Here is a 12,906-nt window from a genome sequence, read left to right on the forward strand (position 1 = left end):
CAACTATTTCTCCATTAATTAGCATTGGATTATCATAGCAGGCTGACCTAATCACACTTTATATTAGAATAGAATACCAATACTGCTTTTACTGTCACCTTCTATAAAAGTTTCCTTAAATATGCTTTATCTCAGCCATAAGAGTGATATAATCAGCACATCAAAGGCATTTGACCTCAAGGAATTTAAAGTCAAACTTCTGTTTCTTCTTGCCCGACATTTTGCACGGTGAGTTTTTTATATGGGTTTTAATAAAAATTAAGGCAATATGCAAACTGTGTGCACTGCTTTCCCTATGACATTAATTTCCCAAATTTAGCCATTGCTGTTTCTTTTTGCTTCTCATACAGTGTTGATCTGACAAGTAATACAAATTTCTTTGAAACTGTTGTATATATCATTGTGGTCTTTAACGTTTGAGGGGAATTAGTGCTGCAATAGGTTTCTTGTAGACTTGTTGTTTTTTTTCCAATTATAAAGCAATTGCTAGTGATTTAATATGTAGTCCATTACCTCTTCTAAGATCAGTTGCTGGATTTAGGAGAGCAGAGTAGCACAAATTAGATGGGATACAATTGAGTGGATAATGAAATAGAGCTACAAACACACACATTTCTTCCCTGTCTAATAAAATGCAGCCATGCACTGCAATAAATGAGCAGAGGTGCTGGCGTGACTTTTTAATGTTACACAGAAAATCATTATTTTATTAAATGAAAAGGGCAATATATAACCTGTTAATTTCTAGTGTATTCATTTTGTACAGATATGGTTTTAGTCTTTGAACTTAAGTAAATGTTAAGCTTTATTTAGAAAATGTAGATCAAGGCATAAGACTGCCATAAATTAATCTTCTCTGTGCAATGTGAAACAAGTGTCGAGTCTTTTTCTTTTTAAAAAGAACATTTTTATAGCCTGACTACACAACTGCATTGTTTTCAGAGAAATTATGGGACAGATTTCTCAAAGATCACATGAAATTCTGCAGGTTTCTGTAAGATTCCCAGCCTTTCCCCCAGTCATTTTTTATTGTAATTGACCCCAATAAGAACTATGGCTAATGTTTACATTAATTTTTAATGCTTTTTTTTCCATTTAATTTTGTAAATATCTATATTGATCCAATTAAATAATAGACACATGTTACTGGCTCTGAATCAGTCTAATTGTATATATATTATTTAGATCATTATTTCTGCTTTGGACACTTATAAGCCCAGTTTAAAGTTCCCGAGTTGACCTTACATCCTGCACATTTTTACAGCTTTACATGCTTAAAAACATTATAAAAAAAACAAAATTCAAAAAGCAATAAACATTTAGGGGGTATTTGAGGGGGCATTTACTTTTGTATTTTATTTTTTTTCATGGTTTGGTTTTATTTTTTGGGATAAAAAATTTTTTGGTATAAAAAAAACATGCAATTATACCCCATCTAAAAGCTGTTGAGGGCATGCAGAAGTCATGAGAGTTGCTATAGGCAAATTGTAACAATCTTTATTTAATTTTTGGTTTTAGAGGTTTTCAAGGTCTTTTTTTCATTTGTAAAGACTAGAACAGTGATCCCCAACCAGTGGCAACTTCCCAACCCCTTGGATGTTGCTCTCAGTCCCCCCCAAACCAGGTGGTAGTTTTTGAATTCCTGACTTGGGGGCAAGTTTTGGTTGAATACAAACAAGATTTACTACCAAATAAAGCCCCTGTAAGCTGATAGTGTGCATAGAGGCTGCCTAATAGCCAGTCTCAGCCCTTATTTGGCACCTCCATGAACTTTTATAGTGCTTGTGTTGCTCCCCAAGTCTTTTTTACATTTGACTGTGGCTCACGAGTAAGAAAGGTTGGGGACCCCTGTCCTAGAAGATTCCTAGGAAAACATGTTCTTTTTGTTATCGTTGACCATTTTAATTTGCTCCTTCTTTTTTAACTCTGATCTTTTAATAAAAGACTAGATGTGGTTTTGGTGAAAATGAGTTTATTTGTAGTTTCCAAAAACTCTACTACTAAAATCAGAACATTAGTTTTAAAATTAATAATCAGATATTTTTTTCTCTTATTTAAGAAAAGTTTAGACACAAGGGTTGATCCATTTGCCTTCTCTCATTTAGATGTAAAGTGTGGACACTAGTTTGTATGTAGGAAGGTCATCTCCAGAAAGTGCACAAGTGTTTAAACCTCTATATTAATACGATTTTGTTTACTAGGTGCTGTCCTGGAAGACCCAAATATGCTACAACAGTCATAAATAGTGACGAGTGAATCTGTCCCGTTTACTTCCCCGAAAAATGTGCAAATCTTTGAAAAGTTACACAAGACACCTAAATATTGTCGAAATGCCAAAAATGACGCTCGTCAAATAAAATCTTTGTGAGCGTAATTTTTTGACATGCATGACAATTTTCTGATGCAAGCTGCAATTTTTTTTACGCGTCAAAAAAAATTCTGCCCATCACTAGTGATGAGCGAATTTTTTTACCAGGCATGGATTCGCAGCGAATTTCCGCATTTTGTCATTGGCGAATTGTTTCGTGAAACTTCCGTGAAAATTCCCCATGGAAAAATTAGTCGCGCGTCAAAATAGCCGCGGGCGACAAAAAATAGATGTGGATGACAAAAAAGACGCGGGCGACAAAAAAAATGCGCAAGAAATGCGTTTTTTCCGCCGTTTCGTGAATTTTCTTGCTGTTTCGCGAATTTTATGCAGAAGCGAAACAGGACAGATTCACTCATCACTACCCATCACTAGTCATATGGACATACAGTACATAAAGAAAGTACAGGTGTAGGACCTGTTATCCAGAATGCTCGGGACCAAGGGTATTCCGGAGAAGGGGTCTTTCCGTAATTTGGGTCTCCATACCTTACGTCTACTAAAATCGATAAAACTTTAATGAAACACAACAGGCTTGTTTTGCATCCAATAAGGATTATTTATATATTAGTTGGGATCAATTACAAGGTACTGTTTTATTATTACAGAGAAAAAGGAAATCAGTTTTAAAATTCTGAATTATTTGATTAAAATGGAGTCTGTAATTCGGAGCTTTCTGGATAACAGGTTTCCGGATAAGGGGTCCGATACCAACTAAAAAGGGCAATTTTTCTATGTTTTGGGGTTAAATAAATTCTTGCATCACTTAAATTTTTCAGTGTGCTGCTGGTATTTTTTTAATCTTCAGAAAGTGTAGCATCTTGGAATAAGAGATAATAGGATATCAAGCTGTGTCTGAACGGCTTGTCTAAGCATATTCTACTACATGGACGAGAAAGTTCATCTTAAAATTGGTCAAATGTTTTAAAGTTTAATTCAGAGAGAAGCTGTTGTAAGCACATTATTGCCTTCCAAGTCTAATATAAAATATAGCTCCAGTGCGAATTCCTTTAGACAAATGTATTTTAAAGAGTACTCTCGTATCTGCCTGATATGATAAATATCAATTTTCAGATGTGCACCAGTATAATGCCAACACTGTTAATCAACTCTCAGATAGGGAGATAATTGACTGCTGAAGACAGAAGAAGTATCTACAATATTTCATAGTTGCTCACTTATTAAGGAAGTTTCCAGATACCACCTTCTTGCTAGCATCACAACACTGAATAATGAAATTGCCCCTCTAGCTCAAATAAATAAGTATCTATAAACCCACTGAAAAAAGTAATGAGTTAATTTTTTCACCAGGCATTGATTCATGGCAAATTCCGCATTTTGCCATTAGCAAATTTTTTTTGCTATACTGCAGCGAAAATTTGTTGCATCAAAAGATTCACCAAGAAATCTTGCCCATTGATCTAGAGCAGTGCTGTCCAACTGGCAGCCCGCGACCCCCCTCTGTGTGGCCCCCCACCTGTCTGGCTGCTTTCATGGCTTACTCTTGTATAAGCTTTAAATGGTATCAGTACTGAGATTAACTGGCCCCCTGCATGGTTCTCACCTCAGATTCAGGCTGTAAACCCTCTGTATTGTTTAAAAATGTAATCCTCTTTGTTGTTCACACCTTTTAATCATTGCATTGTTCACCCCCTGCACTGTTCACACCTCAGGCTCAGGCTGTAATCAACCCCATTGTTCCCCTGTTCACACCTCAGACTGTAGGAGCAGTAGAAACCCTAAAATAATCCCTGCACACTACAAAAAGAACATATACTGAGGTGGTACTGCAATTAAAAAGTTTTTTAATATATAGTTATTGTGCAGACTGTAGGAGCAGTGCCAGCATTGTGTCACTGTATGCTGCCTGTGTGTGCCATACACACAGGCAGCATAGGGCAAGCAGAGTATGGCACACACAGGCCAAGTATGGCACACGCAGGCAGGGTAGGAAAGGCAGAGTATGGCAAACCCAGGCAGGGTAGGGAAGGCAGAGTATGGCACACACAGGCAGGGTAGGAAAGCCAGAGTATGGCACACGCAGGCAGGGTAGGGAAGGCAGAGTATGGCACACACAGGCAGGGTAGGGAAGGCAGAGTATGGCACACACAGGCAGGGTAGGGAAGGCAGAGTATGGCAGGTTTTTGCTGTACTACAACCATTAATATGGGTATGGTCATGTGATAACACGGGTGTGGTTTCAAGTGGGTTCGGTTTCAAAAAGGGGAGTGGCTTCCATTATTGGCCCTCCCCCACATTGGTCGGAAAAATTCCGGCTCTCGGTACCACAGAAGTTGGACAGCACTGATCTAGAGAAAAAAGTTGCGCATGGTGATTAGATTCCCTCATAACTGCTGAAAAACTAATAAAAATAAATTATTTCATGTATAAAAGTAAGATAGATTAACATGTGTATTCACTTACCACAAGTGGAAGCAAACAAATCTCAACATGCAATATTATAGATAGATAAGATGTAAATTATACATTAAAGCATACATGCACATCCTAAATCAAATAACCAGAAGGTCAAATTATACAATTCTCATAATGTCAGGTATAGTAACAGTAGTACCACTGCAAAAGCATTGTGCGCGTTTTTTTTTGTCGCCGTCACAACTTTATCGTAGTTTGCACGATTTTTTCGTATTGAGCAATTGTAAACAGCGGAAAAAACAAGCCGAATTTTTCGCAACGGAGGCGAAAAAGTCTCGGAAAATATACGATAAAGTCGTAACGGCGACTAAAAAGTCGTGCAAAATACGAAAAAAAATCGCAAAAATACTGATCATTACGAAAAAAACGCATTCGGAAGCTTTCGGACGTTCGTGGATTAGTAAATGTGCCCCTAGAACTGCCCTATTTTGCTTTTCTGAAAAATTTGCAATATGATTTTCCAAATGCACTAGTCAATGGACGTTTTCTCTAGCTTTTATTCTCATGTAAAATGCATTGGAGTCTACGGGGGTGTTTTTTTTATAAAAAAAATGTATTTGAGTCAATGGACATTTTTTTCAAGTTTTTTTTTTTCAATCAGGAGAAATATTTTGCTCATCCCTAGATCTATGAGATACCTAACAGACAAAATGTCTACATTTCAGCCAAAGGAGGAACGCCAAACTCACCCCAGTTACCTTCCAATCACACGAATGATAAACACGCAACAGAGCTAATTGGTGGTCCGAACAAGAATTCCGCATTCAAGTAAATAGGAGCTAGCAAGGGTGTTTCTTTGCTGGCTGAAATATGCTGGTTAATAAAATGTCCTTGTACCATCAGCCTTAAGCCCATAGTGGCTTAAATGAGAACTAAAGCTTAACTAAAGAAATAGACTAGAAATGCTGTACATGATATTTTGGGCTTCTATACCAGCCCTAGGCAACCCCAGCCCTTTAGCAGGGAAGATCTGTGCCTCTGAAGATGCCCCCAGTAGCACCCCATCTTCTTTTCTGCTGATTCACTGCACATGCTCTGTGCTGCTGTCACTTACTGAACTTAGGGATCGACGTACAATATTTTGCCTATATAGAATATACAGTATATAATATATAAGGCTGATTAGCAATTCATTCAGATTCACATGTCAGTTCTGAAACCAGTGCAATTAACATCAGAATGTAATAATAAGACCTGTAGCTTCAGTTTATATGACAGGCCAGCCTCATTTTCTGCTTGATAATGTGCAACAACCCCTAATGTAATTTGGTAGAAATAACATGTATGTGAGTAATATATTAAATGGTAGTGTGTTGAGGGTTTTCTTAATTCAGAAGAATCTGGGGATTCTTTTTTTTTTTTAGGCTCTACCTAAGCTGATCAGAAAACCCTGCACTACACTGATGAGCCCCAAGAAGGGTGAAACCGGTCTGTAGTTGGGAATCTGATCAGCTATTATCCTGGCTTTTGCATTGAAAACCCAGTGGGTAAGCATAAGTCTATAGGATAAACCCATGTAAATGGGACTTTTCTAAGAGCCTAAAGGAATTTGTTCCCAGAATCCCTTTTTGACTTACTGTCAAGGTTGGGGTTGATTTCTCTGGAGCAAAGGCAGTTGTGAGGGGACATCACTACTCTTTAGACGTGTATTAGAAGATATTGTAGACAGATAATGGAGATCTTTTTGCTCATAGAAAAGATCTATGCACCAGTGGCCACCTCTTTAGACTATAGGAACTTGAAGCAGTGTAGGTGGTTCTTCTTGGTGAGGGCAGTGAGTTTGGGGAATGCCCTTCCTAGTGATGTTGCAATGGCAGATTCTAGTAATGCCTTTAGGAGTGATTTGGATGATTTCTTTACCAAGCATAATTTCAACTTAAGTATTTAATAGCAGTTCAGATATAGGATCACTTATCCAGAAACTAATTTTCCAAAAAGCTCTGAATTATAGAAAGGCCATCTCCCTTAGAGTCCATATAAAGTAAATAATTCTAATGTTTAAAAATGATTTGCTTTTTCTGTTATAACAAAACAGTACCTTGTACTTGATCTTAACTAAGCTGCATGAATTTATATTGGCGGTAAACCAATGGGTGTATTTCATGTTTACATTTTTTTAACAGACTTAAGGTTTGGTGATTCAAATTACAGAAAGATCCCTTATCCAGAAACAACCAGGCCTGAGCATTCTGAAACATACATCCAATAACTGCTTGTTAAAGCATTACAGATGGTTTCAGACTGAAGAATTTATTTTCTGTGCTGGAACATTTTGCTCCAGCGTGAAAAATAATGGCCTGAATCCTTTCCGCCCCCGACATGCAGTATGCATTGGTAAGTTAGGACACTTATTAAGTATGTGTTGTCAAATGATTCAAAACTTTCCAGCCAGTCAGTTTTGATAAATGGAGACATTGTGAATGACAAGTCGACAAAGATTATAAAGACTTTCAAAATAACTTTAGGGCTCATTTAATACTCAAGTGTGTAAGTGTTTAAAACTGAAATATGCAATTTGCCATTGTTTTACCCACAATATACATTGTTTCTCAGAATTCCAGGGCACTGTTTCTTTATTAAACTGGACCAAATTTTGTTCCAAAAGAAGGTGCAAAGGTTTGCAACAGTTAGTTAATTGCATGCAGCAGATAAACCAGAGGGTCAAGGCAGGTGCAGTTATTCTGTATAGTGTTTAATTAATCCCAATTCCAGGCCAATTTTTGCCCCATAGCAGTAACCCAAAGCAATCAATGCAAAAGCAAAGATGTTTGCTTTTAAACAGGTGACCAGTAAATTCTACCTGCTTGTTGATTGCTATGGGTTACTGCTCTTGGGAAAACTTTGTGCCTTTTATGATATACTATTTAGATGTGCTGCCGTTCATTTTATTTTGTACCTGCTAATACACAACTTTTGGCACAGTGCAATTAAAAGCTTGCAGCCCATCTCATCAAGCTTCTATAGGGTTACACTTCTTGAAAGAAAAATACTTATATATTCAGAGTAGACACCTTGCAAACATAAATAGATAATTTAGTAGCAGTAGTTTTATTGCAAATCCAGTAATGTTAGCCCTGGAGTAGCAGGGTCAGAGGAGGGGCTGCATGACCCAGCCCAGCATCACAGCGGGGGATAGGGCAGATTTGATTGAAGGGGGGAGAGAAAATAGGCGGGGCAGAGAAGGGCATATAGGAGTGGCAGAGAGGGCTGGCTATCCACCATTTTGTGGAGGAAGCAGCAGAGGAAAGGTCCCCACCCACCCTCCCTTAGTTGGGGGGTTGGTTCCCTGGTTGATTTATTGTTTTCTAGTCAGCACATATGTGGCCCTGGAGTGTTGAGGGGTACACGGGTTAGTTAGCTAGCGGACAAAAAATGGGGGGAAGTTACAGGCAAAGTGGTGCAGATGATCGGCGTCATGGTAGTTGTCACAGCTTTGGCAGGTCCTTGCCAGTCTGCCGGGGGGGGGGGGTAAGCTTATTCTGGTATGGCAGATCAGGTATAGTGGATGGTTTAACCCCTAAGGTGGGTGACCATTGGTTGATGGAATACAAAAGGTGTGCTATAAAGTGCTGGGTGGGTACTGATATGGCTAATTAGAAAAGGGGACTGGATAGGTCCCGGATTGGCGGCGGGTATCCTCCGAGCTAGGGATTGGGCGACTGGAGGATAACACGGCTCAGGCTGGTTATGGAAGGGCAGGCTGGCAAGGGGCTCAGGGTCAGTGTTTTAGTTATGGTAATGTTGTTGCACTTATGATTATAATTTGCACTGTTGTAATTTTCAATAAAGCTGTGGCCATTATCATTCCAACAATTATATCGTCACGCAGTTTTTATTGGTAAGTCTATCATCGACCATTCACTACTACCAAGACCTGACATATTTACACTGTAAGACTGAGGTGTATTAATTTTTTGTGAAGAAATTATGATTGATATTCCCTCTTTCAACAATAGTTTGCCCAAGGCACAGATTAAAATGGGTTGATCATTCCAAGAAAGTTTGATCTTCAAGTTAAGTTTTATGAATATTTCAAGTTGTCTTATTTTAAATCCTTCTCAAAAACCTGTACTGAGATGAAACGAAATAGCGGTAAGTGGACATTGAGTTCCAAAAAAGGTAGAGCGTATAAGGCCAGAAAAATGATATAGTATTAGTAATATTAATACTACAGTATAAATAGGATGTTATTATTCTGCTGTCATAACTTAATGCTAATAAGCAAGATATACCCTGTAACAAAGAAGTAAGCTACAAATGCTACACATTATGTTTTGGGGTTCTGTATGAGCCCAAGGCAATCAGGGAAGATCTGTGCCTCCAAAGATGCTTTTAGTAGCTGTTCATATTCTTTTCTGCTGACCCTATGGCCTGCTGTCAGCTATCTGAGCATATATAGAATATAAAAGTCACAATACAACATTACTGATTAGTAATTAATTCAGAATTTTTTTACAAGGCAGCTCAGAAATAAGTGCAATTAGCGTCAGAATATATTATCCTTGTAGCATAAGCTTCTATCAGAGGTTAATCTAATTTTCTGCTTGATGATTTGTGATGACCCCTAAGCTTAGCTTCTTAACAACTGCCCAGAGCACACTGAGCATGTTCAGTGTCACTGACACTCCTACAAAATTCCAACATGGTGAGCTCCTGTGACAACTTTGAAGGCCTGGATTATTACTGTTACAGAGATTCTGAACCTTTAGGCTTGTGTATTAAGTTAAATTAGTATATAAAAGGGCTATTTGCAGAGTATGAAGTGCATTTTCTTATCCCTCCTAACACACAAACTTTAAAAAGAAATTTTTTTTTTTTTGTTTTTTTTTTTTTAAATGCAATTACAGCAAAATGCAGATGTGAAAATTAATGTTGGCAAAACTTCAAGTAACAATTACTTACAAAAGCAGCCCTATCCATGAAAATGATCAACATGACCTATAGGGAACTTTTCGTGTACATTAATACTTTGAAAAGTGTTTTTTTTCGTGTCAATATCACTTTAACTGAGAAAGATCTGGGGATTTTTATGAATAACAAGCTACAGTATGTAACTCTAGGCAGTGTCATTCTGTGGCTACTAAAGCAAATAAAGGGCTCTCTTGCATAAAAAAAGGTCATTTTGCCCCTTTATAGGTCCCTAGTAAAGCCTCACCTTGAGTATGCAGTGCAGTTTTGGGCTCCAGTCCTTGGAAGATTTATACTGTCACAGTTATTTTTTTTTTTTAATGCAATTACAGCAAAATGCAGATGTAAAAATCAATGTGAAGGCAAGAAATTCCCATGATTACCAGGATCACCCAGGGTAATGTGTTTTAATTGTGGCAATCAGAAGCTTAAACAAGGGGAAGGCATTTTTAGGCAATTTGTTGCTTGTAGTAGTACCAGTGCCCTTAAATTATCAAGCAGACCCCAGCTTATACAGAACAAGAACTGCCAGAAACCTTGCCTGGGGTAGTTCATCAGGAAGAACTGGAGGGCCATCTTCTAATATGTGCTATTGGATACTAACAGAAAAAGCATGTTACTCCAGGTGCCCCCCATAGAAGTAACAGAGCAAAAACTGCCTGCATCATTGGCTGGCGGTAGTTAAATGGGGACAGCTGGGGGGGGGGACAGTACTTTGGGATAATGACAAAAAAAACACATTTCTCCATGTGAGTGGTGGCCCTATAGTAGCAGGGCCATATCAAACTATATATACAGGTTATGCTAATAAAAAAAGCTTCTGCAAGACATTCAGAGGAAGTGAGGAAAAGGGGAGGTGCTACAGATATATATATAGTTTTTTAAGAAAATGGATTGAAAATAATAATTTTCAAATAATATGCAATTAACTGTACTAAATTCAGGTATTTTTTAACATGCATAACTATATAGGTGAACAGGTATATGTCACCTTTAAGCAAATAATTGTATTTCTTTTTTAATTCATTCATTTTTCTCTGTGATAATAAAACAGTATTATTGGGAAAACACTTGGGGGCCAATTTACTAAAACTCCATTATTTCTAATTTTTTTCTACTTTCAAATTCGACTAAAAAAAAAAGAAAAATCGCTGTGATAAAAGTCGTAAGAAACTCTTTTTTGAATTGTCACCTCGAAAATCCCAACAATTCTAAAAAGTTGGGATTTTCAGACAGGACCCAGCTTTTGAGAGATAAAAGACTTCAAAGAAGGGAAGGGACCTTTGCCATTGTCTTCTACATGAACTCGGCAAGTTTAATCTGTTGAATTGTCAAATTTGGATTTTTAGTAGCAAAAAAAAAGTTCGAAAACCCATTCGCGAACTTACCCCAAAAAGTGCAAATATTCGCGAACTTCATAGACTTCAATGGGAAGGCGAACGTTAAAACCTAGAAAAGCCATTTCTGGCCAGAAAACTGATTTTAAAGTTGTTTAAAGGGTGCCACGACCTGGACAGTGGCATGCAGGAGGGGGATCAAGGGCAAAAATTTCTCTGAAAAATACTTTGTTGACACAGCATTGCGTAAAACCGCAAAGGCAGCTGGCAGACCTAGCGGAAATACGCAGCGTTTTTAGCATCATGGAAACGGGATTTGTTGAAAAACGCCATGTGTGGCTTGTGCGGCGTTTTTAGGCCGAGAAAAAACGCAGTGGAAAAACTCCACGCAAACCCAAATTGCGAACATACGCGAAAAGTTCGCGAACTTGCGAACAATCGATGTTCGCGCGAATTAGTTCGCTACATCTCTAATTTTTAGCCATTTAGACAGTTAGGGGCACATTCACTTATCCACAAATGCTCCGAGCGTTCGTTCGTTCGTTCATTCGATCGGTCCAATCGTATTTCCCGCTACTTTATCGTACCTTCCGCGACTTTTTCGTATTTTTGCCACTGTTTACAATCGTTCAGTACGAACATTTTGTGACTTTCGGATCGCCAATACGATATTATCGTGACTAATACGATTTTTTCCTAAGCATATTCGTGATATTTGCGATCTTCAGAAATTATTGTTTCCAATCCGAATTTTTCCCATTCGGGATTCGAACTCGTGTTTTGATAAATCTGCCCCTTAGTAAATCTTGGAAAAGTTGCAGCGTTTTTTCTTCGAATCAACTTTAAGAAATCAATAGTTAGAAAATGAGCCACTAAGAGAATTCAGATGTCAAATTCTTGGATGATGTAAAGCATAAAATAAAAATACTTCAGTAGCAAACCATATAAATAATTTCCATAAGTTTCTACACAATAGAGCAAGTAAAACAGTACCAGGGTAGGTGATGGGAAGATCTAAGCACAAAAACAGGGAGCACTCACCGGATAGGTTCCGCGTTCATAGTGTCCCGTGCTAACACATCCAATAACGCCCCCGATCCAGGCGTGGCAAAAGGCAAAACAATAGGTATAGTAGGATGGAGCACGCCAAGACAACTATGTTAATAAAAATAAAATGAACTTTTATTTCTAGCTTCCATTAAAAACATGTTGCAAAAATAGAAGAACTAAAACCCCCCAGCTTGACGCGTTTCATGGCTCAAGGCCACTTCATCAGAAGCTAGGTGATGGGAAGAAAAGCACAGTGGATTTACTTACTGAATAGTAAAAAAAAAAAAGTAAAAACCTTCAGTCCTTTTTTTTTAAAGAATATAAAGCTTATACAATGCCCATAACGTGATTACTATATCTAAATGAGTTAAACATTGCTAGGGGGTATATTTATCATGTTGTGTAAAAAGTGGAGTAAAACATTACCAGTGATGTTGCTCATAGCCAATCAGATGCTTTGCTTTGGTTTTCTCACTGTTTAAATATAATTGCTCATTGGTTGCCCTGGGCAACATCACCGGTAATGCTTCACTTCACTTTTTACACAGCATGATAAAAATGCCCCTAGGTGTAATTACTGTAGTTGAATGGTTTAAATATTATTGGATGTGCAGACAGTCAGTTCACTGGTATGAAGTTTAAATATTTACATTTATTCTCATTATCTGTTTTCTGATTTTGACTCCTACATGGCACCCTGATCTGAGAAAAAATGGGAATAAAGACTGTGAAGGTTGTAGGAGAGTCTAGCAATTGTTAGAGATCAGAGAATCATCCACTTTGTATGTTTTTAACTTGGCCCACTCC

The sequence above is a fragment of the Xenopus tropicalis genome, chromosome 5 (assembly GCF_000004195.4).
Source record: "Xenopus tropicalis strain Nigerian chromosome 5, UCB_Xtro_10.0, whole genome shotgun sequence".
In the NCBI taxonomy this organism is placed as follows: Eukaryota; Metazoa; Chordata; class Amphibia; order Anura; family Pipidae; genus Xenopus; species Xenopus tropicalis.